This window comes from Bos mutus, chromosome 1 (genome assembly GCF_027580195.1).
Source record: "Bos mutus isolate GX-2022 chromosome 1, NWIPB_WYAK_1.1, whole genome shotgun sequence".
NCBI lineage: Eukaryota > Metazoa > Chordata > Mammalia > Artiodactyla > Bovidae > Bos > Bos mutus.
Window position 1 is genome coordinate 150,788,981 of NC_091617.1, and position 12,937 is coordinate 150,801,917.

At 47.4% G+C, this 12,937-nt stretch overlaps 1 protein-coding gene and 1 long non-coding RNA gene across 3 annotated transcripts in view; one reads left to right on the forward strand and one right to left on the reverse strand.

Moving 5' to 3' along the window:
* The window catches only part of KCNJ6 (potassium inwardly rectifying channel subfamily J member 6), a 91,609-nt gene that overhangs the window by 16,570 nt on the left and 62,102 nt on the right, over positions 1-12,937 (forward strand). The window lies entirely within an intron of this gene.
* LOC138989372 (uncharacterized) overlaps positions 12,142-12,937 on the reverse strand; it is a 97,494-nt gene continuing 96,698 nt past the window's right edge. The window contains exon 5 of one of the 2 annotated variants that reach the window (XR_011465566.1): positions 12,142-12,300. This is a non-coding gene — a long non-coding RNA (uncharacterized lncRNA). The remainder of the gene's footprint in view (positions 12,301-12,937) is intronic. The other variant, XR_011465565.1, reaches the window with a different exon arrangement.

The following is a 12,937-nucleotide window of genomic DNA, read 5'->3' on the forward strand; positions in this document are numbered from 1 at the left end:
ATTCCTGAATACAACATGGGTTATTTTGCCTCTGCACACATGCTATGACATTATCTCTGCCTGGAATATCCTCCTCCATTTACCTCCCCAGTAACCCCTTACCTACCCACTGAAAGTCCCTGCAAACATTGCCCGCTGTGAAACCTTCCTGACTGCTTAGCAAACTCAGGCATTCCCCATCTCTGCCTCCCCAGTATTTCTACAAACTTCCATCATGTCTGACTGCATTATGGGTGACTGATCACATGGCTAGGTGTCCCCAGAAGACTCTACATTTTTGAGGATAAATATTATGCTCTTTTTTTTTCCTATCCCCAACAACTAGCACAATCTGCCATGTGGTAGCTGCTCAGTAAAAAGAGTGAATGCACCAGTGTCTTTGTCAAAGCAAGGTCTGCCCCTTCTGAATGTGCCTTAGACTCTCTGAAGCATTTCCTTTTCACCTGGCACCATGCTCTCTCAACTCTACTGAGAGCCAAGAGCTATATCTGCTTTCCCTATGAGGCTGTTAAAATTAAAGACACATTTTATTAAAAGAGTGTTTATTCTACAAGATCCTTCCACCAGCCAATATTCACCCAGAACCTAATAAATTCCATCCAATATGTATACGCAGATAGTTTAAAGCAGAGATCCAAAAGGCAAACTTGTTCTAGAATTTGATCTCAAACCACACAGCAGGCTCTGCCAGGTAAATATATCCCTGTGCCCCTTCTCTAAGCAGGTCTAGTCCACCAGAGGCTCAGCGGGGACAACAGGCAGGACCTCCTCGTGGCTTTCATTCCCCTTCATCCCACACATAGCTATTTCCCTCCCATGCTGTCTGGTTCTGCTCGCCAATCTCCTCCCCTCTGCCAAGGACCAAGCAGATACCTCAGAAGAGCAATACATGGGAAGAAAAGACCCCTTTACCCAAACTGCTAATCCAGAAATGAATAAGGAGTCTCTCCATATGAACCACACCCACTGCAGTGAAGCTCCAATATGTTGGCCACCTGATACAAAGAGCCAACTCATTGGAAAAGACCCTGATGCTGGGAAAGATTGAGGGCAGGAGGAGAAGGAGGTGAGAGAGGACGAGATGGTTGGATGCACCAACTCAATGGACATGAGTTTGAGCAAATTCCGGGAGAGAGTGAAAGACAGGGAAGCTGGTGTGCTACAATCCTTGGGGTCTCAAAGAGTTGGACATGACTGACCGACTAAACAAAAACAACACTCCAGTGATGAAAGACAAGGGTAGGTGCTGACTCAGGACCCCCCAGCCCACCTCTGAAGCCTCCTAGGAAGGCTTTCTGGAGGTAAAAACTCAACAGGCAAAGTGTCTGAAGCTGACGAGTACCCAGTCTGCAGGCAAGGATTTTCCAGAAACTTCCATGTGCTAGGCATTGTGCAAAGTTAGACAAACACAGTCCTGCCCTTAGGGAACTCACATTTTAGAGCAGAGGTCGGCAGAATGTTTTCTGTGAAGGGCCAGGTAGTACATATTTCAGACTCTGTGATGTCTCTGTCACAGTGACTCGACTCTGCTGCTGTAGCATACAAGCAGCCATGGGCAATACATTTTCAGAGGAGCGTGGCCATGTCCCAGTAAGATTTTATTTATGAACACATAATTTTCACATGTCATAAAATATTACTCTCCTCTGGGGTTTTTTCCAACCATTTAAAAATGTCAAAACCACTTTCAGCTCTAGGCCATGGGACTGGGCATAAAAACAAATTACAATGCAAAATGGAATAATGCATATTAAGAGAGCATTTTTTTTATGGGGAGGTGGACCAGTGGGTAGCGGAGCTCTGCTCTTGCACTGCCAGCCAGAATCCCACCCAAGTGTGTGCCACCTAACAAGTGCTACAACAGCAAGCCTGGCACCTCCCTGGAGGAGGAGAAGCAGCCACCATCCAGGAGAGGAGAAATCACGCACATTTTCTGTCTGCCTCAGCATCCCCCCCAGAATGAGATGATAACAGGGAGCAGAGGGCCCCTGACCTTGGAGAACAAGCGAAAAACTGAACTTCTGCTCAAAAGCTGAGAGTCATCAGGAAACAGCACTATTATCAACATAATGGTTTGAAGGGGAAACAAGTTTTAAAATGTGAGTGTCTTTGTTTCATGAGGGTTTGCACTGGCGCTCCCTTTTGTGCCTGCTCTGTTTTTCTTTGGCTGCAAATCACTCTGCTTAGTTAAAGTTGGCTTCCCCAGTGGCTCAGTTGGTAAAGAATGCAGGAGACACAGGTTCGATCCCTAGGTCAGGAAGATATCCAGAGAAGGAACCTGCAACCCACTCCAGTATTCTTGCCTTAAAGTTGTACTGCTATTCTCCCAGCAACATTTATTCTTTTTTATAAGTTAAAATATTTATTTATTAATTTTATTTTATTGACGTATAGTCAATATACAATGTTCGGGTATACAGCAAAGTGATTCAGATATATATGTTACTTTTCAGATCCTTTTCCATTTCAGGTTACAATTTACTGAATATAGTTCCTTGTGCTGTACAGTAGATCCTTGTTGGCTATCTATTTCATATGTAGTAGTATGACTCTATTAATCCCAAACTCCTAATTCATCCCTCCCCTACCTTCCCGCTTTGGTAACCGTAAGTCTGTTTTCTATGTCAATCTTTATCCTTTTTTAAATTTCTTTATTTTTATGTATTTCTTTATTTTGGGCTGCATTGAGTCTTTGCTGTGTTCGGGCTTTCTAGCTGTCAACTAAAAACTTAGTCCCAACCTGAAAGTAGAGAGTTGTTTTATTTGGTGGCAATGTTAAGACTCCAAGCCCAGGACATAGCATTTCAAGAAGCTCTGAGAAAACTGCTCCAAGGAGGCAGAAGAAGAAGTCAGGCTAGATACAAGTTTGCAACAAAGGGAGCACGCAGTTGGAACGTCAAAGATTATTATTAAATAAGGAAAACCAGATATCAAGTTTTTGTTTCCCTGATAGCTCAGCTGACAAAGAATCCGCCTGCAATGCAGGAGACCCTGGTTCAATTCCTGGGTTGGGAAGATCCCCTGGAGAAGGGATAGGCTATCCACTCCAGTATTCTTGGGCTTCCCTCATGGCTCAGCTGGTAAAGAATCCGCCTGCAATGCAAGAGACCTGGGTTCGATCCCTGGGTTGGGAAGATCCCTGGAGAAGGGAAAGGCTACCCACTCCAGTATTCTGGCCTGGAGAATCCCATGGACCATATAGTTAATGAGGTTGCAAAGAGTAGAACACAACTGAGTGACTTTCACTTTCATGGATATCACATTAAGGAATTTAGCGCTCTGGTAGGTACGGGAAGATGCAACAGGCCCGGATTATTGAGGTCATCTCTTTCACAGGCATCTCAGCTCTCTGGGGCCAGCATCCTGTCTTTTTGATTTCTCACAGTCTCCCGAGCCCCTCAGCCATCACTGCAGGGGTTGGCAGCATCTGTTGGATCACAGGCTTTGTGTTTCCTTTTGGGAGCCCCTTATTCACACTCGGAGGCCAAAAATGGCTGATGGCTGTTACATCCTTGTCTATTGACATGGCAGAAGACATTCCATCTCACATTGGGCTCCTCTCCACTGCAGTGTGTGGCTTCTCATTGTGGTGGCTTCTCTTGAAGGATGCAGGCTCTAGGCACACAGATGTCAGTAGCTTGGGTGCACAGGCTTTGTCGCTCCAGGCACATGGAATATTCCTGGAACAGGGATCAAACCTGTGCCCCTGCACCGGCAGGCAGATTCTTAACCACTGGATCACCAGAGAAGTCCCACATTTATTCTTCACATCAGTTCATTTGGAGGTTGAAGGTCCTACACTCCCTTCCACCCAAAAAGAACCTTTCTTGGCCCAAACTTCCCTCTGCCCCCGCCTACCCTGGTTTCTTAGGAGGCTGAGTGGAACGTACAGTGATTATCCATCAAGATACTCGACCTTTGCTGTGAATTATACATCCACACAGACCAACTCTGTCCCCCATCAGGCAACCACGGGGCTTAGTCCTTAATAACTTTGTCGGAAACGCCTCCCATTACACAACTTGCTGTCAATGCAGCCCCAGCAACTCAACCAAACATGGTCGATGGGAAGACTTCACCAAGACCCACAGATGTACATTGGCTGTACTTCTATCTAATCACAGGATCTTGGATAAGAATAATTGTAACAAACTCTTGAAAACCAGTAGCACACTGGAACTTGCCTTAACAAAAATCGTTCTCCCTAGGATGAATTTTCACCTGAACACACATGGGTGGAAGCCTCGTGGTCTCTCCTGGTTCACTTCCACTCCCTGTCTCTCCCTGTCTTTCTCTGGCTTCCTTTCCCCAGTAACCTGAGTCCTCCACACCCTGCAAGATCAGATAAGTGCCCTCCTCCATGAGGCCCTTGAGTGATGCAGCTTGCCGCTTGTTCCCACTGCTAACGAGGACCAGTACTGTTCCCTAGGCTTCCCAGGTGGCTCGGTGGTAAGGAATCTGCCTCCAATGTAGGAGACATGGGTTCGATCCCTGGGTCAGGAAGATTCCCGGGAGAAGGACATGGCAATGTACTCCAGTATTCTCTGCCTGGAGAAGCCCATGGACAGAAGAGCCTGGGGGAGTTATGTCCATGGGGGTCGTAAAAGTCAGACACGGCTACTGTCTCCTACTTGTCCAAGTGTCATTGTCAAGGGGACTCTAAGCCGCATAGTGGTAGGACCTTAACCTTCTCGTCTTCTCTCTCCCTGGTCTCCTTGGCCATGCTGAGCACAATAGACCAGAGCACATGGTGGGGACAGCTCAGGGACCTCCTGAGCCCCTCTACAGATCCCAAATGTGCCAAGGGTTCTTTGTTAACAATTTGACAGTGTTGGGACCAGAGCCAGTTCAGTTCAGTTACAGATGTTCAACGTCGCTTACCTGGTTCAGATCTTTACAGTGATCCTCTTAGCTGATGACGAGTCAGGGGCAGTAGAACCATCTTCCACATTTCACCGCATTTGCTGCATCATCCTCTCTAGATCTACATACAGGTGTCAACATAGATACGTGTGTGTGTACATGTATATGCATTTGTGGTTTTTAAAAGTCACTTGAAAGTGAACTGTAGACACAGTACCACTTCACCCCATATTTTGTAAATGTGAAGACAGTCTTACAGAACCACCGTATAACCATCAAAATCAGAAGGTCGATATTGATATAAGGTTGTTATCTAATCTCAGAGAAGGCAATGGCACCCCACTCCAGTACTCTTGCCTGGAAAATCCCGTGGATGGAGGAGCCTGATAGGCTGTAGTGCATGGGGTCGCTAAGAGTTGGACACAACTGAGCGGCTTCACTTTCACTTTTCACTTTCATGCATTGGAGAAGGAAATGTCAACCCACTCCAGTGTTCTTGACTGGAGAATCCCAGGGACGGGGGAGCCTGGTGGGCTGCTGTCTATGGGGTCACACAGAGTCGGACACGACTGAAGTGACTTAGCAGCAGCAGCAGCAGTATTATCTAATCTAAAGGCTTGATTCAGATATTGCCAATTTTCCAACTCATTTTTCTTATTGTCAAAGAAAATCCCAGGTCATACTTTGTCGTCATGTCTCTTAATCGCCTATGACCCAGTGGAGCTCTTTTGTCTGTCTTTAACTCTCAGGACGTTGACTTTTTTGAAGAGCAGAGGCCACTTAGTTTTGTAGACTGCCCCTCCCTCCGCATGGATTTTTCCCACGGTTAGACTCAGGTTTTGTGTTTTTGACAAGAATATAACAGAAGTGAAGCTGTGTGGTTCTCTGTACATCATAGAGGGAGGTACCTGATGCTGGTTTTCCCCAACTCAGGTGTTAACTTCGTAAACAGTATCTTGTAGATAGACACTTTGAGACCAAGTAAATATCCTATTCTTCCTGCAAACTGTCATTTTAGTATCCATGGATGATTCTTACCTGAAACAACTATTATTAGAAGGGTTGTTGTTGTTCAGACACTAAGTCATCTCCAGCTCTTTTGCAACTCCATGCAGTGTACCCCACCAGACTCCTTGTGTCCAAGGGATTTCCCAGGCAAGAGTACTAGAATAGGTTGTTATTTTCTTCTCCAGGGATCATCCCCAGTCAGGGCTTGAACTGACATCTGCTTGGCAGGCAGATTCTTTACCACTGAGCCACCTGGGAAGCCCACTCAGATGGTTACCAAATTGCAGTTTTCTAATTGCAGTTTTCTAACTCCATGATTCTTTCTACATTTAGATGTTGACTTTCAGTGAGAAAGCTTTTCTCCCTGTATTACTTACTTATCATCTGTATCAGGACAGACTCACTGAATTTTATTTTATCCAATGGACTTTTATCTGCTTCTACAGTTACTATGTGACTTACGTGACTGTTACTTATGTGATGCTCCAAGTATTAGGGATTTAATCAATGGGACCTCCTACAGGCAGGCATCTTACCCTTTGAATATCTCCCCATCCTTTTCTGTGCTTTTTTCCTTTACAGCACAAAACAGATGTTCCAGACTGACATTGTAATTTTCCAGTCCCTACTATACAATCAGACATTTATCAAAAGATTTTTTTCACTCATTTTAGTACAGAATGATCTTTAGCAACCAAGACTTGGGCACTAGGTGTGAAGAAGATATCCATATTCAGTTCAGTTCAGTTCAGTCGCTCAGTTATGTCCGACTCTTTGCAACCAGGCCTCCCTGTCCATCACCAACTCCCGGAGTTCACTCAAACTCACATCCATCGAGTCAGTGATGCCATCCAGCCATCTCATCCTCTGTCATCCCCTTCTCCTCCTGCCCCCAATCCCTCCCATCATCAGAGTCTTTTCCAATGAGTCAACCCTTCACATGAGGTGGCCAAAGTACTGGAGCTTCAGCTTTAGCATCATTCCTTCCAAAGAACACCCAGGACTGATCTCCTTCAGAATGGACTGGTTGGATCTCCTTGCAGTCCAAGGGACTCTCAAGAGTCTTCTCCAGCACCACAGTTCAAAAGCATTAGCCTCCTCCTATTACAAAGGAGAAGGTCAGTTCTATCCCAGTACCACTGACTGCTCATTGTATGTATCTGAATTAAACTACAAGTTCAGAAGCACTGCCCTCCAGAAACATATCAGGGAGAAATCTCAAGCTCATCTCCTCCATTACTTATCAGAAAGTTGGTCTGGTGTGATCCATCTGGGAAGGCCTACCTACCTCATACAGACTCCACATTCTTCCAGAAGGTCTACAAGCCAGTTTTTGCACCTACGGGAAAAGCAGAGGGCTTTCCTGGTGGCTCACACAGTAAAGAATCTGCCTGCAATGCAGGAGACTTGGGTTCAGTCCCTGAGTTGGGAAGATCCCCTGGAGAAGGGAATGGATACCCACTCCAGTATTCTTGCCTGGAGAATTCCAGGACAGAAGAGCCTGGTGGGCTACAGTCCATGGGGTCACAAAGAGCCAGACACGGCTGAGCATGAGAAGCTCAGAGAAGACTCAGAGGCTCACTGCTAGACTTAGAAGAGAATTACTCTGGACTTAGAAGCCCACTGCTGAAGGTTTTTACTGAGCTGCAAGAAGTAAAATCAGCCTGGTGAAAGGGACCCTGTGTCTCCTAGAAGACAGTACTGACTACAGGGTCACAGGCCCACCAGCTTGTTACAAACTCAGGAGACATTTCTTCACATCACAGCGCTAAGAGTAGTTGGATTTTGCCTAGAAATTGATTTCCTTGTACATGATGGACACTATAAACTCTGTGTGGTCTGTATAGTCTGCAGCCTCTCCCTTGTGGTCACAATAGTGCCTGGAACCAAATCTTCGGTGCCTGTAGCGAGGCTGCACCTCCTTGGGGTGTGCGTTTGCACAGTCTCTCATTCATGGTGCTTTTTATGACCCGATCCTAGCGAGCTTTCGCTTCCTAGCATCGGCTCCCCCAACCCCATCCTGACGGTTGCTATGGATATCTAGGCTACTTGTATTAGTCGTGTGGGGCTGCCATTAGAAATAACACAGACTACGCAGCTTGCACAGCAGACACTTGTTTCCTCTCAGTCACGGAGGCTGGAAGTCCCAGATGGAGGAGGTGGTGGTGGCGGATGCGGTTTCTGGTGAGCAGGCTCCTCCCGGTTTGCAGATGGCCACCTTCTCCTGGTGCCCTCACGAGGCCTTTCTCCTTCATGCTGGAAGACAGACCGCATTTCCTCTTCTAAAAAGACACCGATTCTACAGGCTTCCCTGGCGGCTCAGACGGTAAAGAGCCCGCCTGCCATGTGGGAGACCTGGGTTCGATCCCTGGAGAAGGGAACGGCTATCCACTCCAGTATTTTTGCCTGGAGAATCCCATGGATGGAGGAGCCCGGTAGGCTATGGTCCATGGGGTTGCAAAGAGTCGGACACGACTGAAGCGACTGAGCACACAGGCACCTCTGACTAGGCCCTACCTCCGACAGTAGGCCCCTCCACGCTGGGGCTTCACCATGAACTTGGAGGGAGGGGACAGAGCTGACTGTAACACCATGTAAACCACGTCTGTCCTTGTGAACCATGAGGACACGGTGTGAGCATCGTCGCTAGGAGTCTGCAGCCTTCACTGCTGTGACACCTAGCCCACAGCCCTGCCACACCTGCGACTCGATTGCCTGTGCTCTATCTGAAACTGTGCTCAGTCGTGCCCAGCTCTTGCCACCCCGTGGACTGTAGCCCACCAGGCTCCTCTGTCCATGGGATTCTCCAGGCAAGAATACTGCAGGGGGCTGCCAGGCCCTCCTCCAGGGGATCTTCCCAACCTGGGAATCAAACCTGAATCTTCTACGTCTCCTGCAGTGGCAGGTGGATTTCTTTACCGCTGCTCCACCTGGGAAGCACCCTCTATCTAAAATTATATAAACAACACCACTAAAACTTGGCTCATTATTCTACAACCAAACAGTGGAGAAAAATCCTAAAGCGCCCCACTGTCCCTTGCCCAGAGCTGCCCACACCCCTTCTTTCTCTGTTAGAATGTGAGCTCATTGTTGTTGAAAGGGCCGTGGGTGTGGGGAGGTCCTGGGTCTGAGTGAAGATTCTGTCACCTGCCCAGGTGAGAACCACCAGTGTAAATACACAGGGGGACAGCCAGCCTCTTCTCAGAAGGGGAAGCCTGAGGGTATGTGGCTGAGGTCCTGGGCACGTCACATCCACACCCCAGCTTGGAGCTTCCTCCCTTCCGAACCTTCTCTGACGTCCATCTTCCAAGACCCTCTCCCAGGAAGGTGCGGTTGGCGCTGCAGCTGGGCTCATCTGTAGCTTCAGGAGCTCTGTTTCAGTTCATGCAGTGAGGTTTCTGCTTTTCTTCCCAAGTCATCCATCAGTTTGGAATGATCAACTGGACTCTGTGGTCCACCCTCTCCTGATCGCTTCTACTGACAACTGACCGAGAGGCTCGGGTTCTCGGGGCAAGAATGTCTGCCCTGCAGGGACACCCATGGACCCGTGCACACCTCCTGGCCCCTGCAGGGGGCTGCCCGGGCCTCTCCCGTTCTGCCCCAGAACCGCTCAGCCCACCTGGACTCACACCCACTTCCAGCCCATGGCTGCGTGGACATAGCTGTCAGTTCCAAGCCGTCACCCAGGATACAGCCTTGCTTACTCACAAATCACAGCCCACACGCACATGCTCCTTCCTCCTCCAGCTCAGGCACACCCCTGGGCCCGCCCCCCTTGTAGAAGAGGCATCTGACGCACCATCCCCCAAGCAGTAACATTCATCAAGAGACCACAGGGTGTATACCGCTGCTTAGATATTACTGAGCTAGTCGTTGCTGGCACACTGCCTGAGAATACCTGTGACAGCTCTTGGCAGCATCAACGCCAGAAGGAGATATTATCACATTTCAATAGCTGATCTGGCAGATTTCCAAACTGGATTAGTGTTATTTTCTGCTGTCACCATAGAGAGTATCACAGGAACATTTCTCCCTACCCATCAGTCCTTTTAAATTGAAATATAGTTGATTTACAATTTTGCATTAATTTCTGCTGTACAGCAAAGTGAGTCAGTTGTAGTAATGCATACATACATATACACATTCTTTTTTCATATTTTTTTTCCATCATAATTTATCGCAGGATACTGACTATCGGTGCCTATGCTATACAGTAAGACTTTTTTGTTTATCCATTCTACATACGTTGGTTAACATCTGCTAACGCCAGCCTCCCACCCCACCCCTCCCCGGCCCCTCTCCCTTGGCAACCACAAGCTGTTCCCTGTGTCCAGTGAATCTGTTTCTGTTCCACAGGTAGGTTCATTTGTGTTATACTTTAGATTCCACATGCAAATATTACCACATGACACTTGTTCTCTTTCTGACTTACTTCCCTTCGTACGACAATCTCTAGTTAAATCCATGTTGCTGCAAATGGCATTATTTCATTTTCTTTATGGCCGAGCAGTACACCACATCTTCTTCATCCATTCATCTGTCGATCATTCGTCCTTTTTAATAAAAAACAAGCCAGAACATCAACAGAGTGTAGCTGGTCCCTAATGAGACCGTTCTTACGAGGTTGCTCACAGAAACACTTTTGTTGTGGGAATTCACAACACAAATAGAGATATATAAAAAGCTACCCCTTCTTGGCATCTATATTAAAACTTAACATATCTAATCCAGCCTTTTTATTCTAACTTTAACTAAATAGCCATTTTATTGAGGGAAGTGACTTTAGAAGTTTGAGCTAAACAGATACTTCCTTGACAGGTCACCAGCTAATTGCGGGTCTCAGTGGGAGATCTGTGTCTTAGAGAATGTCAAATTGCCAATCCTCTGTCTCTTTGAAAGTGAATTTTAAGTGCTGTCCTCTCTTCCTGCTTCACTCCAAAGCCAGGGTCTAAACTCTACTTCAGGGAGAGAGAAGTGCTCATCCCCTGGGCCCCAAAGTCCTGCCCGAACCAGGAGAACATAGTCTGCCCAGCCCAGACAAGGCTCATATTGGCCCCCACAGCCCCACCATTTTCCTGAATTTTCTACAGAAATGGAAGCTAGGGATGAGACATTATTCTTATAATCACTAAGTAATTGGTGTTGGTACAGCTGAAGAGATTATACTTGTTTTTGTCTCCTGTAAACCAATGAGCTTTAAACACAATTTGAACCCCTTATGCAGCTCCTTGGAAATTATTCTGAAACAGAAGGGGAAAAAAAGCATTGATTTATTTCTCAAAGGGAGAGGAAGTTGAAACACAAAAGTTCAATGGGAATACTGGTGTCTCTCGATGTTCAGAACCAGATTCCATTACCACCAACCCCGAGTGACCAGCAAAGCATGTTAGAATCCATCCAAGTCAGGAATTGCTTAGAATAAGAGGGCAGGTAGCTGAAGGCAGATAAGTTTTCTTTTAATCACGTAGCAAAGCATCTCAGAAGAGAGCTGCCTTTGGTCCACGGTGGACCGAAAATCGTGTTGAATGAACAAACGCATTTGTGTCTGTGCCCTTGTTTTAACAGGTCCTGCAGGGTCCATGGAGTTCTAATGACTCTGCTCTCCAGGCACACACAGGTGTACTAGTAACGCTCCCAATTCCACCCCCGCCAGGCGGCTCCAGCCAGGTCTGATCACACGCTGTTATTACTGATGTCAACTTGTGCCTAAAGCTGAGCAAAGCACAGGGGGCTGAAACGGTGCCTGGAGGCCATCCCAGCCAGGGGCAGAGTTGTGAATCAGGCTCAGGAAAGGGCCGCCAAGAGTTCTGCAGACCTCAGGCCCAGCTGGCGCTTTCACCCAGCGGGGGCCAAGACTTTCAGGCTTCCGGCAAGCACTGCCGAGCTCCGTGAAGGCCGCAAAGCCGCGGTCAGAACCCAGGTCGCCAGCCCAGCTCTTCCTTGCTGTTGTTGTTTAGCCGCTTGATTGTGTCGGAATCTTTGCAACCCCATGGACTGTAGCCCAGCAGGCTCCTCTATCCATGGGATTCTTCAGGCAAAAATACTCGAGTGGGTTGCCATTTCCGCCTCCTGGGGATCTTCCTGACCCAAGGATCGAACCCATGTCTCCTGCATTGGCAGGTGGATGCTTTACCACTGAGCCACCAGGAAGCCCAACGCTTCACTCACGTTGAAGGTAAATGGTTGAAAGTATAGAATTAGAGAGCACAGTGAGCTCTCTTACCTTACCCCCTTACCTGGCTCTCTTACCTCTCACCCTTACCTGGCCAGCAGCCCCCCAGCACCGGTTTCCTGGGCTAGGAAGCCTGGGCTCTCAGCCTCCATCCCCATCCTTCCTCCTCAAAGAGGCAGCTTGGCTTGACGTTGCAGTCAGCTGAGACCGCACCAGGAATATGGTCCTCTGATCTAGGCCTGCTTCTTACGCATCTCCTGTTTGGAAATGGAAGGGCTTTATGGATTTTACTTTTTTAATTCATCTTTGTGCCTGGATTGTGGCCATAGGCTATTATCTGAGTCAGGTGCCATCCTTGGTGATCAGGTCCCCAGAATTGAGGAAAGTATCCACAGGGTATTATTGGAGTTTCCCATAACCACGACCTTGTATTCTACCAACACCTGTTACAGATGCAAAGTGGTATAGCTGCCCAGCAGACTTTGGCTGAAGTCAAAAATTTAACCCCATGGAGCACAGATATTTATTAAAAGTCTTGTAGTCAACAGTCTTTGAATTTTATAAATTTAAACAGGATTCAATGCGGGAAATTTTACAGTCAAGTATATGCTACAGAGCAGAAGTATGCATGCATGCATGCTCAGTCACTTAGTCATGCCCTACTCTTTGTAATCCCATGGACTGTAGCCTCCCAGGCTCCTCTGCCCATGGGATTCTCCAGGCAAGAATACTGGAGTGGGTTGCCATTCCCTTCTCCAGGGGATCTTCCTGACCTACGGATCGAATTGACGTCTCCTGCATTGGCAGGAGGATTCTCTTCCACCGTGTCACTGGGAAACCAGTGTTCAAGCATCAAAATGTGAAAAAAAATTAAATGAAAAATGATAAACCTCT